At 42.9% G+C, this 19,602-nt stretch overlaps 1 long non-coding RNA gene across 1 annotated transcript in view; it reads left to right on the top strand.

Moving 5' to 3' along the window:
- LOC141109790 (uncharacterized) overlaps positions 1–19,602 on the top strand; it is a 29,967-nt gene that overhangs the window by 5,164 nt on the left and 5,201 nt on the right. Inside the window, exons 2-3 of the long non-coding RNA XR_012236192.1 lie at positions 16,126–16,178; positions 18,220–18,276. This is a non-coding gene — a long non-coding RNA (uncharacterized lncRNA). The remainder of the gene's footprint in view (positions 1–16,125; positions 16,179–18,219; positions 18,277–19,602) is intronic.

Here is a 19,602-nt window from a genome sequence, read left to right as displayed (position 1 = left end):
TCCATTCGTGGCCCCCCCCTCGCGATCGCTCCCAGCCAATGGGATCATTTCCCTGCCTCTGTATTGTACACAGAGGCAGAGGAAATTATGTCATCTCTCCTCGGCTCGGTATTTTCCGTTCCGGGCCGAGGAGAGAAGACTGTAATGTGAGTGCACAACACACACACACAGTAGAACATGCCAGGCACACAAAACACCCCGATCCCCCCCCCCGGATCGCCCCCCCGATCCCCCCCCAATCACCCCCCCCTGTCACAAACTGACACCAAGCAGGTTTTTTTTTTTTTTTTTTTTTTCTGATTACTGCTAGGTGTCAGTTTGTGACAGTTAGTGTGGTAGGGCAGTTAGGTTTAGCCCCCTTTAGGTCTAGGATACCCCCCTAACCCCCCCTAATAAAGTTTTAACCCCTTGATCACCCCCCCGTCACCAGTGTCGCTAAGCGATCATTTTTCTGATCGCTGTATTAGTGTCGCTGGTGACACTAGTTAGGGACGTAAATATATTGGTTCGCCGTCAGCGTTTTATAGCGACAGGGACCCCCATATACTATCTAATAAATGTTTTAACCCCTTGATTGCCCACTAGTTAACCCTTTCACCACTGATCACCGTATAACCGTTACGGATGACGCTGGTTAGTTCGTTTATTTTTTATAGTGTCAGGACACCCGCCGTTTATTACCGAATAAAGGTTTAGCCCCCTGATCGCCCGGCGGTGATATGCGTCGCCCCAGGCAGCGTCAGATTAGCGCCAGTACCGCTAACACCCACACACGCAGCATACGGCTCCCTTAGTGGTATAGTATCTGATCGGATCAATATCTGATCAGATCTATACTAGCGTCCCCAGCAGTTTAGGGTTCCCAAAAACGCAGTGTTAGCGGGATCAGCCCAGATACCTGCTAGCACCTGCGTTTTGCCCCTCCGCCCGGCCCAACCCAGCCCACCCAAGTGCAGTATCGATCGATCACTGTCACTTACAAAACACTAAACGCATAACTGCAGCGTTCGCAGAGTCAGGCCTGATCCCTGCGATCGCTAACAGTTTTTTTGGTAGCGTTTTGGTGAACTGGCAAGCACCAGCCCCAGGCAGCGTCAGGTTAGTGCCAGTAGCGCTAACACCCACGCACGCACCGTACACCTCCCTTAGTGGTATAGTATCTGAACTGATCAATATCTGATCCGATCAGATCTATATTGGCGTCCTCAGCAGTTTAGGGTTCCCAAAAACGCAGTGTTAGCGGGATCAGCCCAGATACCTGCTAGCACCTGCGTTTTGCCCCTCCACCCGGCCCAGCCCACCCAAGTGCAGTATCGATCGATCACTGTCACTTACAAAACACTAAACGCATAACTGCAGCGTTCGCAGAGTCAGGCCTGATCCCTGAGATCGCTAACAGTTTTTTTGGTAGCGTTTTGGTGAACTGGCAAGCGCCAGTGGCCTAGTACACCCTGGTCGTAGTCAAACCAGCACTGCAGTAACACTTGGTGACGTGGCGAGTCCCATAAGTGCAGTTCAAGCTGGTGAGGTGGCAAGCACAAGTAGTGTCCCGCTGCCACCAAAAAGACAAACACAGGCCCGTCGTGCCCATAGTGCCCTTCCTGCTGCATTCGCCAATCCTAATTGGGAACCCACCACTTCTGCAGCACCCGTACTTCCCCCATTCACATCCCCAACCAAATGCAGTCGGCTGCATGAGAGGCATTTTTATGTCCTCCCGAGTACCCCTACCCAACTAACCCCCCCAAAAAAGATGTCGTGTCTGCAGCAAGCGCGGATATAGGCGTGACACCAGCTATTATTGTCCCTCCTGTCAATCCTGGTCTTTGCATTGGTGAATGTTTTGAACTCCACCATTCACTAGTTGAGTATTAGCGTAGGGTACAGCACTGCACAGACTAGGCACACTTTCACAGGGTCTCCCAAGATGCCATTGCATTTTGAGAGACCCGAACCTGGAACCGGTTACCGTTATAAAAGTTACAGTTACAAAAAAAGTGTAAAAAAAAAAAAAAAACACAAACAAAAATATAAAATAAAAAATAATAGTTGTCGTTTTATTGTTCTCTCTCTCTCTATTCTCTCTCTATTGTTCTGCTCTTTTTTACTGTATTCTATTCTGCAATGTTTTATTGTTGTTATGTTTTATCATGTTTGCTTTTCAGGTATGCAATTTTTTATACTTTACCGTTTACTGTGCTTTATTGTTAACCATATTTTTGTCTTCAGGTACGCCATTCACATTTTTGAGTGGTTATACCAGAATGATGCTTGCAGGTTTAGGTATCATCTTGGTATCATTCTTTTCAGCCAGCGGTCGGCTTTCATGTAAAAGCAATCCTAGCGGCTAATTAGCCTCTAGACTGCTTTTACAAGCAGTGGGAGAGAATGCCCCCCCCCATCGTCTTCCGTGTTTTTCTCTGGCTCTCCTGTCTCAACAGGGAACCTGAGAATGCAGCCGGTGATTCAGCCAGCTGACCATAGAGCTGATCAGAGACCAGAGTGGCTCCAAACATCTCTATGGCCTAAGAAACCGGAAGCTACGAGCATTTTATGACTTAGATTTCGCCGGATGTAAACAGCGCCATTGGGAAATTGGGGAAGCATTTTATCACACCGATCTTGGTGTGGTCAGATGCTTTGAGGGCAGAGGAGAAATCTAGGGTCTAATAGACCCCAATTTTTTCAAAAAAGAGTACCTGTCACTACCTATTGCTATCATGGGGGATATTTACATTCCCTGAGATAACAATAAAAATGATTAAAAAAAAAAAAAATGAAAGGAACAGTTTAAAAATAAGATAAAAAAGCAAAAAAAAATAAAGAATAAAAAAAAAAAAGCACCCCTGTCCCCCCTGCTCTCGCGCTAAGGCGAACGCAAGCGTCGGTCTGGCGTCAAATGTAAACAGCAATTGCACCATGCATGTGAGGTATCACCACGACGGTCAGATCGAGGACAGTAATTTTAGCAGTAGACCTCCTCTGTAAATCTAAAGTGGTAACCTGTAAAGGCTTTTAAAGGTTTTTAAAAATTTATTTATTTTGTTGCCACTGCACGTTTGTGCGCAATTGTAAAGCATGTCATGTTTGGTATCCATGTACTCGGCCTAAGATCATCTTTTTTATTTCATCAAACATTTGGGCAATATAGTGTGTTTTAGTGCATTAAAATGTAAAAAAGTGTGTTTTTTCCCCAAAAAATGCGTTTGAAAAATCGCTGCGCAAATACTCTGTGAAAAAAAAATGAAACCCCCACCATTTTAATCTGTAGGGCATTTGCTTTAAAAAAATATATAATGTTTGGGGGTTCAAAGTAATTTTCTTGCAAAAAAAAAAACTTTTTCATGTAAACAATAAGTGTCAGAAAGGGCTTTGTCTTCAAGTGGTTAGAAGAGTGGGTGATGTGTGACATAAGCTTCTAAATGTTGTGCATAAAATGCCAGGACAGTTCAAACCCCCCCCAAATGACCCCATTTTGGAAAGTAGACACCCCAAGCTATTTGCTGAGAGGCATGTCGAGTCCATGGAATATTTTATATTGTGACACAAGTTGCGGGAAAGAGACAAATTTTTTTTTTTTTTTTTTTGCACAAAGTTGTCACTAAATGATATATTGCTCAAACATGCCATGGGAATATGTGAAATTACACCCCAAAATACATTCTGTTGCTTCTCCTGAGTACGGGGATACCACATGTGTGAGACTTTTTGGGAGCCTAGCTGCGTACGGGACCCCGAAAACCAAGCACCGCCTTCAGGATTTCTAAGGGCGTAAATTTTTGATTTCACTCTTCACTGCCTATCACAGTCTCGGAGGCCATGGAATGCCCAGGTGGCACAAACCCCCCCCAAATGACCCCATTTTGGAAAGTAGACATCCAAAGCTATTTGCTGAGCGGTATAGTGAGTATTTTGCAGACCTCACTTTTTGTCACAAAGTTTTGAAAATTAAAAAAAGAAAAAAAACATTTTTTTTCTTGTCTTTCTTCATTTTCAAAAACAAATGAGAGCTGCAAAATACTCACCATGCCTCTCAGCAAATAGCTTGGGGTGTCTACTTTCCAAAATGGGGTCATTTGGGGGGGGGGGTTTGTGCCACCTGGGCATTCCATGACCTCCGAAACTGTGATAGGCAGTGAAGAGTGAAATCAAAAATGTACACTCTTAGAAATCCTGAAGGCAATGATTGGTTTTCGAGGCCCCGTACGCGGTTAGGCTACTAAAAAGTCCCACACATGTGGTATCCCCATACTCAGGAGAAGCAGCAGAATGTATTTTGGGGTGCAATTCCACATATGCCCATGGCCTGTGTGAGCAATATATAATTTAGTGACAACTTTGTGCAAAAAAAAAAAAAAATTGTCACTTTCCCGCAACTTGTGTCAAAATATAAAATATTCCATGGACTCAACATGCCTCTCAGCAAATAGCTTGGGGTGTCTACTTTCCAAAATGGGGTCATTTGGGGGGGTTTTGTGCCATCTGGGCATTTTATGGCCTTCAAAACTGTGATAGGTAGTGAGGAGTAAAATCAAAAATGTACGCCCTTAGAAATCCTGAAGGCAGTGATTGGTTTTCGGGGCCCCGTACGCGGCTAGGCTTCCAAAAAGTCCCACACATGTGGTATCCCCATACTCAGGAGAAGCAGCTAAATGTATTTTGGGGTGCAATTCCACATATGCCCATGGCCTGTGTGAGCAATATATCATTTAGTGACAACTTTTTGTAATTTTTTTTTTTTTTTTTGTCATTATTCAATCACTTGGGACAAAAAAAATGAATATTCAATGGGCTCAACATGCCTCTCAGCAATTTCCTTGGGGTGTCTACTTTCCAAAATGGGGTCATTTGTGGGGGTTTTGTACTGCCCTACCATTTTAGCACCTCAAGAAACGACATAGCCAGTCATAAATTAAAGGCTGTGTAAATTCCAGAAAATGTACCCTAGTTTGTAGGCGCTATAACTTTTGCGCAAACCAATAAATATACACTTATTGACATTTTTTTTACCAAAGACATGTGGCCGAATACATTTTGGCCTAAATGTATGACTAAAATTGAGTTTATTGGATTTTTTTAGAACAAAAAGTAGAAAATATCATTTTTTTTCAAAATTTTCGGTCTTTTTCCGTGTATAGCGCAAAAAAATAAAAACAGCAGAGGTGATCAAATACCATCAAAAGAAAGCTCTATTTGTGGGAAGAAAAGGACGCAAATTTCGTTTGGGTACAGCATTGCATGACCGCGCAATTAGCAGTTAAATTGACGCAGTGCCAAATTGTAAAAAGTGCTCTGGTCAGGAAGGGGGTAAATCCTTCGGGGGCTGAAGTGGTTAAATCTCAACTGGGCCGAGTGCATACTAAGCTAGTACACCCAGGGGTCGACAGGGCAGTGCAACAAAAAGCTTACTCCATCTCAATACTATACTCGCAAATCCTGCAACACACTGTGTCATCCATAGGGCACTCACTCGGGAAAGCCTGGTCCAAAGATCTTCTGGAACTGGAAGACACTACACAAATCCTGGAAGGACAATACTCAAGATCATAGTCAATGAGAATGGAGGGAGACCCAATTCAAAATTGTGCATAGGGCATTTATACCAGCCCTGATGGATTGTGCCAATCCCCTTCTAGCAGTCTGTCCTTGGTGCAACGCTAGCAGGCCGACACTTCTACACCGTTTTTGGTCCTGTACACAAATTCAGGATTATTGGGACCAAATAATCCAATACGTCTACGGCATCACATCCACAAGACTGCCTAAAGATCCACTGATTTGTCTGTTCAGCTTCTCCTACCGTTTACAACACCCGGAACAATGGGAAACCAATATTCCTGACCCCATGGATACATCTCTGACTTTTAACAGCCAGGAAGGTCCTCCTACGGTCCTGGACCTCTAGGCACAGTCCATCGCTCTCCACGGTAAAGAAAGATCTGAAAGCACTCCTGTACCTCGAAAAGCTGTATGCTATGCTACAGAACCTTGGGACCACCAAGCGCTCCTTCACCCGCTGGAAAGTCTTTATAGAATACTCTTTCTCACCGACGGAAATCCAACAACTCATGGCCACCTTTCAATACACCACCTGGTATGCCAAGGCAAATCTTACCAATTCCTTGGGCAAACTGAAGCTACCTGAATTTAAACCCAACCTGGGCAGTGAACCCCCTCACCCTTGCGGAAAGATGTCTACACCCACCTTCTTATGGGCTTGCCATCCTTCTTTCCTCTTTTCGTGAAGCCTCAGTACTGTATTTACTAGTTATGAGCCCTTATAAGGTGTATAGAGTTATATTCAGCACCAACGCACAGCGATATTTGATGGAGTTACCCCCACCCCTTAAGTCTGTTCTTTATTCTATTTGGTTTGGATACAGGTTAGCCTGTTATGCTATTTCTTCTGAACAATGATTTACTGTGTAAATCCGAATAAAAAATGTCTTTAAAAAAATAAAAACATTTAAATAATCAAATTTCTTCATCACTTTAGGCCAATATGTATTCTTCTACATATTTTTGGTTAAAAAAAATCCTGATAAGCATATATTGATTGGTTTGCGCAAAAGTTATCACGTCTACAAACAATGGGATAGATTTCGGGATTTTTAAATTTTTTTTCAATATCTTTTTACTAGCGATCAGCAATTTTTAGTGGGACTGCGACATTGCGGCAGACAAATTGGACACTAATGCCTCGTACACACGGTCGGATTTTCCGATGGACAATGTCCGATCGGAGCGTGTTGTCGGAAATTCCGACCGTGTGTGGGCGCCATCGGACATTTTCCATCGGATTTTCCGACACACAAAGTTGGACAGCAGGAGATAAAATTTTCCGACAACAAAATCCGATCGCGTCAATTCCGACCGTGTGTGGCCTGTTCCGACGCACAAAGTGCCACGCATGCTCAGAAGAAATTCCGAGACGGGACAGGTCGTTCTGGTAAACTTAGCGTTCGCAATGGATACAGCACTTTCGTCACGCTGCAATGTTAAAAATGGTTTAATACAGCGCACTCTCTTCTTCTTTATAATGTGACAAGAATTAAGTCGTTTTGCTGCTCATATTCACACACACTTCTCACAAACTTTTATTTGTGTTTTTTTAGTGGGATTCCCTGAATATATTGTTATTAGTTGTCACATCTGACAGTTTTATATTTTTTTATTTTTTGGATTTTAAGCCTTTTTTTTTCTTTAATGTTTGGATTTTTTCCAAGGCTGATCTTTGTTCAATGTTATTTTTATTTTTACTCCAGAATATTTTTGGGTGTGTTTTGTGTGTCAAGTTACCCCAACACCATTGATATGTTTTATTATTTAATCTCCAGGAGATTGTTTGGTGTTGGTGTCCCTTGTTCATTTCACATTGTATATTTGAAATGTACCTGAATCCTCACAAACAAACTGTCATTTTTGAAGTAAAACACATAGGAGAGTATAATTCAAAACAAAAATCCTTTATTAAGGGATCAGAACCAAACAAAGAGGAAGGCAACACTGGATCAACAGGAGAAATTAGCGAAGCCTGGGACCCCCACGGCAGACAACAATTCTTCAACATCAAAATTGGTGGCCTGAGGAGTCCATATCTAAGGGAGGGCAGACTGGTCCGGGATTCGCAGAGATCCGGATAGAAGCAGATGACATCTGTGTCCCCAGGCTGTGGTACCACAAGAGGCTGCATCTTTTGGCCGACCAGACTGAACCCAGGGCAATCACTGTCTGGTCTTCCTTCCACGCTTCCTTCCGGGCTGTGGCTGTGCAGTTGGAGATGTGGCAGGAGGAGGAGTAGGACCTGGAGGAAGAGGAGGACTGGGGGGACCTGGAGGAGGACTGGGGGGACCTGGAGGAGGACTGGGGGGACCTGGAGGAGGACTGGGAGGACCTGGAGGAGAGGGAGGAGGAGGAGGAGGACCTGCAGGAGGAGGAGGAGGACCAACGCGAAGGTGTGTCTGAGGTGTAATTTGGCCCCTCATACCTTTCTCCAGAGCCTCCGATATGAGGGCCTCACACAAGACTTTTTGGCCCTCCTCCATCCTCTGCATTTTATAGGCTATGAAGGCAGCAATGTTCTCCTCCATGGTGTGGGGTGCTCCAAGGACCTCTGTAGCCCTCCAAAAGAATGCTATAGCAGCCTCCTCTAGGGTACTCCTCCTACTGCCACTTTCTCTTTTCAGGGGGGGTGGAGGGACCTGCAGATCAGCCAGCCGGCTCGGCCTGGCCACCTCCTGGCTGAGACTTCCCTGTGTATGATAAAGGGACATGGTTGTAATGTTTTGCATCATCAATCACAATCCTAAATTAGTACTCCCAACTAACATCTAGTTAACATCATTGATTGGACAAGCAGAAATATTTAGAGTAATGCTATACCTGGCTCAAGCTGGGCTCCTCCACATATCGCCTGGAACGCCCAGGTTGGGCGTCAGAAGCCTCAGCCGGGGGGGAAGGAAGCGTGGAAGGAAGACTGGAGAGGGATGGCCTGGGTTCAGTCTGGCCTGCCAGAAAGTGCAGCCTGTTGTAGTACAACATCCTGGGGACATAGATGTCATCTGCTGCTCTGGATCTCTGTGAATCCAGGACTTTCTTGCGCTCTCTCAGATATGTGCCCCTCAGGCCACCAATGAAGATCTTTAAATAGGTGATGTCTGCCGTGGGGATCACCTGCTTCACAATTTCACACAATTGCTCCAGTGCTGCCTTCCTCTTTGCTTGGTTCTTGAAATGGGGGTGGTTAATCTCCCACAGACATGGCAGCTCACTTAGCATCTCTACGAATACTGACATGAAGTCATTGTCTTTCATTAAGATATCCATGTTCACTGCAAGACACAACACAAGACAAAGCCTAATGTCAGACAAAACTCTCCTAATCTTGTTACAATATAGGCCTCAATCTAGAAGCAGTATCGGCACAAGTTTGTCTCTTACCTTCGTTCTTACGATCGGCGCGTCCAATGCTCCTTCCTCCGCTCACAGATCGTACGTAATACGCACGCGTGTTACGCTTTATACACACTGCGCATGCGTGTAACTCCGCCCGCCCCTGACGTTCTTTCTAGCCTATTCCCCACCCCTTTTCGTTCGGCGCAGTGGGTGAAGAGCACATGGCGGAGTTACAGCAGGTGCATGCTAATTCTAGCAACGAGGAGGAGGAGGAGGAAAGCCCGGATCCAGGCACGTCCCGATCCAGAAGGAGACGTTTTAAGGCCACAAATATGTCCTTTGGGGAGATGTTGGAGATGGTCGACATCATGAGGAAGTCCGACTATGACGGAAAATATGGGCCTTACCCCCACCCCAACATCCGAAAGGCAAAAATCATTGCTAAAGTGATCAAAAGCCTTCACAGGAATTTCGGGGTACGAAGATCAGCTCAGGAAGCGGTGGTCGGACCTGAAGTTGAGAGAGCCAGAGCAGTACCGAAAGATCCGGAGAGTGCTGCAAAAAAGTAAGTAGTTGTGCTGTGTTCCTATTCTTTCTCTCTTTATTCCGTTCGTTCTGCTCCATATGCTTTTATTAATTGTAACATTTAAAAGGGCAACTTTAATGTTCATGGGCCCATTATTCGTTCGTATCAAACATTTTTCTTTCGGCCTCTAGAACACCATTGTTTAGGCCATATGCATTTTCACACATTTTTTGGGGCCTACTTGGATGCCAAATATTTGTTTGTGTAGATGGGTTTGTTACTAGAATGAAATGCCAACTAGATTGTGTGTAAGGAGAGGACACTGAGCAGCTGTTTTCACATCTGGACACTGGAGCACTAGTGTGGGACCCCAGAACACCATTTTTATTAGGGGGGCCACACAGGTACTCCAGTGTATACTATAGGGGGGTCTCCATCTGTGAAGCTTGTACTAAACAGGTAAAGTATTGCAGCTTGACAAAGGCCAATAAAAAAAATACATCTTGGAACTCTGCTAAAATAGACAATTGTACCCCACTTCCAAGCAATGTTTCCTATTTCTAGTTCTGCCATCAAATATCTGTGTGCTAAGTATACCATTTTTGTTTTACATAGGGGAGAAAAGACTCAGAGGACACCCCTCATCCCAGGAGAACACAGACCCCCCACCTATGGAAGAAGGTGAAATACCACCAACACAAGAAGAAGAGCAGGAGGAAGAAGAAGATGTGGTGGAGATTGGCACCACAACAGGTGAGTGTCTGCGACCACAGGCTCAGGTAAAAGAGATGGATGGTGGCAGATTTTTGAGACCTTTTTTTTTGTTCTTTATCTCTTTTTAGGTGATCGTGATGTGAGGGATGGAGAACGTTTCACATCAGATACTGATCGGGGAGATCATGGGGTGTAATCTCGAATTGCACAACATACAGCAACAAATCAGTGATGTTATTAAAAAAAATAATAACATCATTGATGTTTTGGGGTGAATTTAAACCCCACAAAATCACCTGTTTTATTGTGGTCCAATCTTCTTAAATTTTTTTCAATGTTTAGAAAAGCCAAATTTAGAGGATGCACACAGTGTGCCAACATGTGCTATCTGCTATCACGGGAGATCAATGGACGCGTTTTGGGGGTGCAACCCCTTCCTCAATTATAAAGTCGCGTTGAGGAAGGGCTTGCTCCCCCAAAACACGTCCCTTGATCCCCCCTGATGGCAGATAGCACATGTTGACATTCGTAAATTGGTGTGCATCTTCCAAATTTGGCTTTTCCAGGGGTGATTTCCACCCATCTGAACGCTATATCAAACCCAGTTCCTAAATACTGATGTCTGATATAGCCTTCAGGTTTTCCCATATGTGAACTTTGTAAGTTCAAGTTTTTTGGCTTTCTTGTTGGTTTTACACAGGCCTGTTTTATCTGAAATGGATATTTCGATTTTTGATAATGCTACTGCAAAAATTGTTATACAACAAACATGTTGGTTTGTTTTAAAAACCTTTCGTAAATGCACCTGTGATTGTGCAGGTATAAAACAGTGGCTTACTCAAGAATGTGTGGATTATTGTCTCAACACTACAACACTTTTGGGGTGATGTAATTGCTGTTTTATGCAAAAATGGGGGTTATTTCCTAAGGGCAAATACACTTTGCACTACAAGTGCAGGTTCAGTGCAGTTGCAAGTGCACTTGTAGTGAAATGTGTTTTTGCATTTAGGAAGTACCAGCCAACACTGTTTTTTATAAGGTTACCCAATCACGACATTTTCTGCACTCAACACATTTCTGTCAGGGTCAGCTAAAACAAACACAAGCAGTAAATGTCCACAAAGAATTTCTTTTGGTTGTTTTTTATTTGAAAAAGGTTTCACAGATTGTCTGGCATATTGATAGCCCCCCTACCCGCAAAGAACTCCAGGTATCGTAACCGGACATCACGGGCACTCAGGGAGGGCAAGCCAGGACGGCCACTTTCAAGCGCCGTCAGTGTTGATGGATTTGGGATTCCGGCCTCAGGCCCAACTGAGCCAGCATAGTTGGCTGAATGTTTTCTTAAAAAATTATGGAGAACACAGCAGGCAAGTATTATATGGTTCAGTTTATACTCCGCCATATGGATGGGTGTCAGAAATAATCGGAACCGGCTGGCCAGGATTCCAAATGTGTTCTCCACCACTCTTCAGGCTCTGGCCAGCCGGTAATTAAAAACCCTCTGTTCCGGGGTGAGGGTCCTCATCGGGAATGGCCGCATCAGGTGGTCCCCCAGCGCAAATGCTTCATCAGCAACGAACACAAATGGGAGACCTTCAACATTGTCCTCTGGAGGTGGCAAGTCCAAGCTGCCATTCTGGAGACGCCTGTAGAACTCCGTCTGGGCGATGACTCCCCCATCGGACATCTGGCCATTCTTCCCCACGTCCACATACAGGAACCCCTTGTAATTATAATAGTACGACCCCGAGTTGGGTGGTGGGACGATGTGGACGTGTTTCCCATCAATTGCCCCTCCGCAGTTAGGAAAGTCCCACCGCTGGGCAAAGTGGGAGGCCACAGTCTGCCATTCCTGTGGCGTTGAAGGAAACTGTTGAGGAAAAAACAATAAACATTACTATTTTTTCACAGAAACATGGCAAGCAGATTATACACAAACATTATGGGGCAACCTCCAGATAGCATTTATTAAGGGGAATTTAACAACAACAAAGTATAAGGTACACCTATCATATTCCCCCTCCCCCCCTCATGGGCCATTTCTAACATTATAGGGGGGGGAACTCTTGGACAGGTAACCCTCTTCACTTCATTGAGAGATGAATGCCTAAATACAGGGTATTACTTGGAACAGACCCTCCTTAGTTACACTATTGGCAGACCACTGGACAGGTAAGAAGTGCCATAATACAAAGATATAAATACACAGGCCCTTGCACTACATGCTTTGGGTAATTCATCCATAAATCTGAGCACTAAAGAGATGGGTATAGTGTGTATGGGTTTGGCAAAGTCAGCAGATAGATGATTGAGGATAGAGAATTGGGATCAGCTGACTTAGCAGTTGGGGGGAGGGAGGGTTACAAAAAATTTGGGGACACCACAAAAAAAAGCCTCTGGCACTCTGCCTGAATTTAAATAAAAAATAACATTTCCAAACATTTTAGGGGGTGTTTGGGGTAAAGCACTACTATAGAGCTGATAAAATACATTGTTAAGTGACTACATGAGGTGAATATAGGGGCAGGAGACACCATGCTGGAGAGGTTATTGAAGGGCAAATATGTATGAAGGACATAAAATAATAATTACATAAAAATCCAGCATGCATGAGGACAAAGGGGACATTCACAGCATATTACAATCATGGTAATTAGGGAATGAGGAAAGAAATACAATATATTAGCAAACATTCAATACAATAAAATGTGATATAAAAGGAAAAAAATCTTACCTTCATATACTCCTTCTGCAGGACCTGGATGATGGCAGAACAGGTCTCTGGGATAATGATCCCCAGAGCCTGGGGGGAGATGCCTGTCGAGAACTTGAGGTCCTGCAGGCTTCTCCCTGTGGCCAAATACCGCAAGGTAGCGACCAACCTCTGCTCCGGAGTGATGGCTTGCTTCATGCAGGTATCCTGCCTGCTGATATAGGGGGTCAGCGAAGCCAACAAACGGTGAAACACGGGGTCCGTCATCCTGAGAAAGTTCCTGAAATCATCAGGATTATTCTCACGGATCTCACGGAGCAAAGGCATATGACAGAAGTGGTCATGCTGAAGCAACCAATTCTTGGTCCATGAACTCCTCCCCACCCTGTTCATGGACTGGACTTGTGTCAAGGTCAGGACCCCAACACCAAGCCCCCACACAGTACGAACTCTACGAGGAGTACACATACGAAACATGGCTAGAAAACGGTCGGCTGCTCAGAACGAAGTAACAGAACGCACTGAAGAACAGCAAGGCCTGTGAAGAGCGACCTGAAAAACAGCAACGAGCAGGCAAGATCACACAGAAAACTCCGATACGAACTGACTGCACGCACTGAAGAGCAGATACAAACCCACAAGCACAAACTGAACGGCAGAAAACGATCTGAAAGCCACGAGTCTGAAAAAGCGCGAATCGTCTCTCACCAAACTTTTACTAACACGAGATTAGCAAAAGGAGCCCAAAGGGTGCCGCGCTTGGTTCTGAACCGGCCTTTTCTAGTCTCGTCGTACGTGGTGTACGTGACCGCGTGGTTGTCGATCGGAAATTCCGACAACTTTGTGCGACCGTATGTAGGCAAAACAAGTTTGAGCCAACATCCGTCGGAAAAAATCCTAGGATTTTGTTGTCGGAATGTCCGAACAAAGTCCGACCGTGTGTACGCCTTATAAGTGACACTTTTTGGGGACCAGTGACACCAATACAGCGATTAGTGCTAAAAAAAAATGCACTGTCACTGTATAAATGACACTGGCAGGGAAGGGGTTAACATCAGGGGGCGATCAAAGGGTTAAATGTATTTCCTATGTGTGCTTTCTAACTGTAGGGGGAGTGCTTTGACTAAAGGAAACCAGAGATCCATGTTTCTGATTAGCGTTGAAACCATGCTGTTCCCTGCCATCAGGGAGGAGGATCAACACTAAATTCCTACATCACATCCACAGGGGGAACTGTTTTTTTTTTTTTTAGATGAGCTTGGGGCGGTCGGAGTTGCGCACACTACAACAGCCAATCAATAGCTCTGGGTAGGTCACAACTGGATGTGACACCACAGTTCCTACAGTTAAGTACATAGAGGAGGTTGTGCGACCAGGAGACATTGCTCTATAGGAAGAAAACAGTGACACCCAGACACATACAACGGAACTACCCTAGAACAGGAGTAAAAAGGGTATATTGGAGGGAGAAAAAAGTTGAATTTCAAAACAAAAATATAGAATTGTAATAATCTATTGTATTTGTTCTGTGTGAATGGAGCCAGAAAAGGAAAAAACAAGCAAAAAACAAAGAACAAAACAAAATATTAAGCTATTTCATGTGCTGGTATAATATTTTTCTATAGTTTTAAAAAGGCAAATATTGTATTTGTCCACTAGAGGGCACTAAGTATCACAGGAGACTTATTAGCTCTATCTAGTGGCCAAATGTGGTATTTTCAGTTTTAATTCAATGATAAACATGCAAACAGAACAAGAAACAGCCAAATAATGTTTTTGCAGGGAAAAATTGTATTGACTGATCAATCTCTGTTACTGAGACAAAAACTGATGGACTAGGGTTGAGCTAGATTGAGAACGCTCTCCAGAAATGTCTTCATAATTACAAGACTTCTGCAGAATTTTGCAGATTTATTAGTAAAATTAAGGTGGGGTTTAGTGCTTTTTTTTGTGCTTTTTTTACAGAAGCTCCTTTCAACTATTCTGGACCTATTATTTTGCAAAATAAATAAATAATAAAAAACAGTGAAAAAATATATAATCTATATATATAAACTTGTGCTGATGGTGATGAACAAATAGGGTAATAAAAAAAAGGGAATGAAGCTGCTACACACAAAGTGCTAAACACTTGGACAAAATAAAGATACAGTATTTATGTATCTTTAATATTAAAAAACAGCCCTTCATTGGCAGCACTAGGTTTTTATTTTTTTGTTTTAATCAGAAAAAAAAAACACAGGCAGCTAAATTAGTACAATTACACAATTTACAACAATCTAATGTACAAACAAAGATAATGCTAAAGAATACTAAAATGTATCAAAATAATTTCCCTAAATACACTCTCCAAAAAAAACAGATACATCAATAAATAAATAACTTAAAGGGGTTGTAAAGGTGTTTTTTTTTTTTTTTAAAAATAACAAACATGTCATACTTACCTTCACTGTGCAGCTCGTTCTGCACAGAGTGGCCCCGAACCTCGTCTTCTGGGGTCCCTCGGCGGCTGTCTCAGCTCCTCCCCGCAAGCATTTACCACCTTCATGCGAGCTCTCTCGCACGGTGGTGAGTGCTTGCGGGCGCGCTCCCGTGATACAGCCGGCGGCTATAGCCGCTCGCTGTATCACTCGGCCCCGCCCCCCGGCGCGCCGCGTCATCGGATGTGATTGACAGCAGCGCGAGCCAATGGCTGCGCTGCTTTCAATCCATCCACTGCAGCCAATCAGCGGCCAGGGTGAGCGGAGGAACAGATGTCGGGAACGCGAAGCTGACTTTCGAGGCGTCAGGTAAGTAAAACGGGGGGGCTTGGGGCGGCGGTTCTGTCAGAAGTTTTTTCACCTTAATGCATAGAATGCATTAAGGTGAAAAAACTTTTACCTTTACAACCCCTTTAAGGAAAAAGTTCAACTGTGGGTGAAGGATTGTGTATGTATATGGGATTGTATTTTTTTTGGTTGAACTAGATGGATTTGTGTCTTTTTTAAAGCTAACTATGTAACTATGTAAAAACAAAAAAGCCAAACTTTTTTAAAAACAAATTCTACCTAAGCAGTTTAATAGGTAAAATTTCCGCATTTGACAAAAAAAAATGTTTTAAGTCAGATTTAGGGAGCTTCCAATATACTCTAACATATAGCATAATACATGTATTGCTAGACTCTCTTGTTCTGAGTAGGTGTATGCTTTTTATGCTTCCTTAAAAAAATAATGTATTTATTTATTTTTATATGTTTGTAATCAGTAACCTTTCATGTGTTATATATTTTTTTAGAAATAAAGCAGTGACCATGACGGCTCTTAGGGTTCTTCTTGTGCTTCTATTAGGTACTGTATTTACTAAACAAATAACCAGAATAAAATATTATAAGTTGCTTTATTGATTTTTTTAAATCATTTTATTACAAAAATAATATAATTCTCACTGTTAAAGCATATGTAAAAAAATTCTTTCTCCCTCTTCCTCTCCCTCTCTATATACACACACTGTAATATATATATACATATCTATATACTGTAAATTTAAATATATATATATAAATGTACACAGACACCTTTAGAAACACTTGATATATATATATATATATATATATATATATATATATATATATATATATATATATATTATATAGTATGTATATACCTTGCATTGTCAAAAGTATTGGGACACCTGCCTTTGCACGCACATGAACTTTAATGGCATCCCAGTCTTAAGCCTCGTACGCACGATTGGATTGTTGGCCAGCAAAACCGTGGACTTTTGTCTGAAGGGCGTTGGCCCAAACCTGTCTTGCATACAAACGGCAAGGAATTGTCGGCCAACAAATATGAACGTAGTGACATACTACATTGTTTTTCAGCTCTTTAGTGCCACCCATTGGGCTCCTTCTGATATTTTCGTGTTAGTAGATGTTTGGTGAGCGTTGATTCGCGCGTTTCATTTCGCACTTTTTATTTTGCGCTTTTCATTTTGCGCTTTTCATTTCGCACTTTTCAATTTGTTTCTGAATGGCCGTTCGTCAACCAGCCATGTTGCAGAATCGGAGGAGATAATGTGTTATTTATTATTGGCCTTGGAGTTATTGCTTTGACCCAAGTTCAGTGCAGGAACGGGAGACGGAGGATTTCTTGGACCAAAAATTGGTTGCTTTAATAATCGTGACCAATTATGTCATATGCCTTTGCTGCGGGAGCTCCAGGAGAATAATCTGGATAATCTTTTCGGAAATTATCTCCGGATGACGGACCCCTGCTTTGTTTCACCAACTCTTGGCATTGTTGACCCCCTATATTAAGAAGCAGAAAAAATGCATGAGGCTTTTATTTTATTTTTTGGTTGAAAAATAATGATTTGATTTGTTATATTTTCTATATTTTTGGATGCATAGAATGCACCAAAGAATAATAATATTATTCTTGATATCACTAGAAAAAAAAAAGCCTTTAAAAATTCATTTGCAATAACTCCATCAGTATCACCAGCAAAGCAGCTTCATTATTATCCCATTAAAGAACAAGAGAATTGTGCGCTGCATTTCCAGATTTCATAATTTGCTGCGTCACGAATATTAATTCTCCATTACGAACGCGAGTTTACAAGACTGACCGCTTCTGGCTCGTCCTTGCTTCCGAGCATGCGTATTTCTAATTTGGACTTTTGTCTGACGGACTTGTGTACATACACTCGGAAAATCCGACAACAGACATTTGTCCGCCAAAAATTAAAACCTGCCATCCAAAATTTGTCCGTGGAAAATCCGACAGCAATTGTCTGATGGAGCGTACACACGGTCATTTCTAAACTCTAAAGGTTTTTTTTTTACCTTAATGCAGTCTATGGTATCACTTACCTGAGTCTTTACTTAATCCACCCTTGTGTCCATCTTCCTGGAGTTACAGTCTGCCCTGATAACAGATCGTGTATTTGGACCATGTTCCCAGCCATAAGCTTTAATAAATAACATTCTTTACAGTGTATGTACTTCCTGTCCCAGAGACATACAGTAGCATGAATTTAGAGGAAATCTCTAAATAGTAAGAGGAGTTCCCATCATTGACAGTTGTCATTGGAAACACGTGTTCCCCATTGGAGACACCAAATTTTCAAAGGCAAAGCAGCCCTAAATAATAATAAAAAGCCAACAGGGGTTCTAATCCTTCTCAACTTTATCTAAAACAACAAAAAAGTCTTGGTTATACATACACTGCTACTGTCCTTATTAAAGCTTATTACAAATGAATTGCTTTTTTCTTCGATGTATAAAGTGGAAAGTCCTTTTGGATGGACCTTCCCTGCCATGTGTTATGTCTGCAGGGTGTTTTCATTTCTCATTGCTTACATTAACACAAATTCCTTTTTTTCCCACAGTTGTTCCAATGATAATTAGCAAACCATATTTTAATTATAGAAAAAACAGAGTTACAGGTTTGTTGGAATTATTTCTTTAATCATTTCACAGTATGAGTTCTATCCATATCATTAGGAGAGACAGTTGTATGCCATGTAGGGGGAGGGGAGTGTGTCAGAGCCGTCCTTATAGGGAGCTTTTTATCGTGAGAGGTCATTTTTTAATTTTTTAGGGTCTATAAAATGATATTTTGTAGCATTTTAAAATCTATGTATAGGAGTACAGAGTGCATTCATGACGCATGTACTCCCTGCATGTTCTTTTGGAAGGTAGGAAGCAAGGTGAGAAAGTAGGAAAGAAGGATGGAAGGAATGAAGGAAGGAACAAAGGAAAGAAGGAAGGAAAAAAATATCAGTTTTATTTTTTATGTTTATATCAAAATAAATATTTTTAAAAAGATGCATTCAGTGTTAGAAAAAATCAGGTATGCCCTAAGGCTCAGTTCACACTGCCACGATCTGAAACGTCTTTGCCAGGCTAATTTGGTCTGACTTTGACGTGACTTTGATGTGACTTTGACGCAACTTCGACGTGACTTCAGCGCGACTTCACTTTGACGCGACTTCGGCATGACTTCGCCGTGACTTCAGCACAACTTTGATGCGACTTACTTGAGCATGACTTCACCGTGACTTCGGCGGGACTTTGACGCAACTTTGATGTGACTTTGGCATGACTTCGATACGACTTCAGCAAGACTTTGACACAACTTCAGCACGATTTTTTCGTGACTTCAGCATGACTTCGACATGAATTCAGCATGACTTCACCATGACTTCAGCGATGCTTTGTCATGACTTCGCTGCGACTTCAACGTGACTTTGCCGCGACTTTGACGTGACTTTGGCACGACTTTGATGCGACTTCGGCAAGACTTTGACGCAACTTCAGCACGATTTCGCCGTGACTTCGATGTGACTTCAGCTCGACTTCAACGTGACTTCGGCATGACTTTGACGCGACTCCGGCATGACTTCAGCATGACTTTGGCACAAAATCGGCGTGACTTTGACATGACTTCGGCACGACTTTGGCGCGACTTCAGCATGACTTCACTATGACATCAGCGATGCTTTGTCATGACTTCGCTGCGATTTCAATGTGACTTTGCCGCGACTTTGATGCGACTTCGGCAAGACTTTGATGCAACTTCAGCATGATTTCGCCGTTCCGATGTTGACACAATGCTCTTTCCCGCCGTAATGCCATGTGCGCAGTGCGCAACAATTTATATAGGCATGATTTATGACGTCACAGCCCGGGGCATGATGGGACTCCGATGTCATAAGGGGGTGGGGTCACCGGGTGACATCACATGCCTATATAAATCGTTGCGCACCGCA

The sequence above is a fragment of the Aquarana catesbeiana genome, linkage group LG10 (assembly GCF_042186555.1).
Source record: "Aquarana catesbeiana isolate 2022-GZ linkage group LG10, ASM4218655v1, whole genome shotgun sequence".
NCBI lineage: Eukaryota > Metazoa > Chordata > Amphibia > Anura > Ranidae > Aquarana > Aquarana catesbeiana.
This window is presented reverse-complemented; position numbering and strand designations above follow the sequence as displayed.